The sequence below is a fragment of the Dromaius novaehollandiae genome, chromosome 27, assembly GCF_036370855.1.
Source record: "Dromaius novaehollandiae isolate bDroNov1 chromosome 27, bDroNov1.hap1, whole genome shotgun sequence".
Classification (NCBI taxonomy): domain Eukaryota; kingdom Metazoa; phylum Chordata; class Aves; order Casuariiformes; family Dromaiidae; genus Dromaius; species Dromaius novaehollandiae.
In genome coordinates this window covers 4,221,753-4,222,500 of record NC_088124.1, presented here as the reverse complement: position 1 = coordinate 4,222,500, position 748 = coordinate 4,221,753, and positions in this window count along the sequence as shown.

Below are 748 nucleotides of genomic sequence, written 5' to 3'. Positions count from 1 at the left end.
GGGGGGCACCCCCAGCAGTTGTGCATTTGCCATCTCCAGCCGGGGCGCGGGGCAGCACCCCGGGCTCCGCTCGGGTCCCAGCCTCGGGATGCTGAGAAGTGCCAGCGCCTGGTGCAGCCGGCGGGGCGGGACGACGGCCCTGCACCAGAGCTGCCCCACGGCCGCACACGGGTGCCTCCACGGCCGGGAGCGCTCGCAGCCCCGTTTTTGGCCTCCCGGCAGCCCTCCCACTCGGACTGGGGGCACTGGCCCGCTCGGAGCCGCCCCGCAGCACGAGCCCCCCCCCGGGTACCGCTCCTCTGGGGCGAGAGGGACCCGCAGCGGCCGCCTGTGCCGGAGCAGTCGGCCCTGCCGCGGCCACGTAGGCGCGTGCGGCTCCTCCGTTGCTCCCAATGCTCTGCTTAAGGCCAGGTTTTTTTGTTGTTTCGGGGTTTCTGGACTGCCCTCAGCTGCTCACGCGCCTCGCAGGTCCGGCATCACGGAGGAGCACGGCTCAGCCCGGCCGCCGTCGCTGCCAGGGGTCTCGGAGAGTGGGAAAAAGTGATGCTGCCAGGCCCGTGGCCTCCGGCCGGTTTTTGGGGAAGGGGGGAGTGAGGAGAGGAGCCGGTGGGCCTGAAACGTTAATTCCTTCCAGCTGTTGTCAGCCTGGCAGGTTCTCAAAGGAAGTTTAATAGACTGCAGTCAGCTCCCCTCGGCCCGTCCCCCATCGCCGCGCTGCGCGGAGGCGCCCAGCCGAACCCGGGATTAC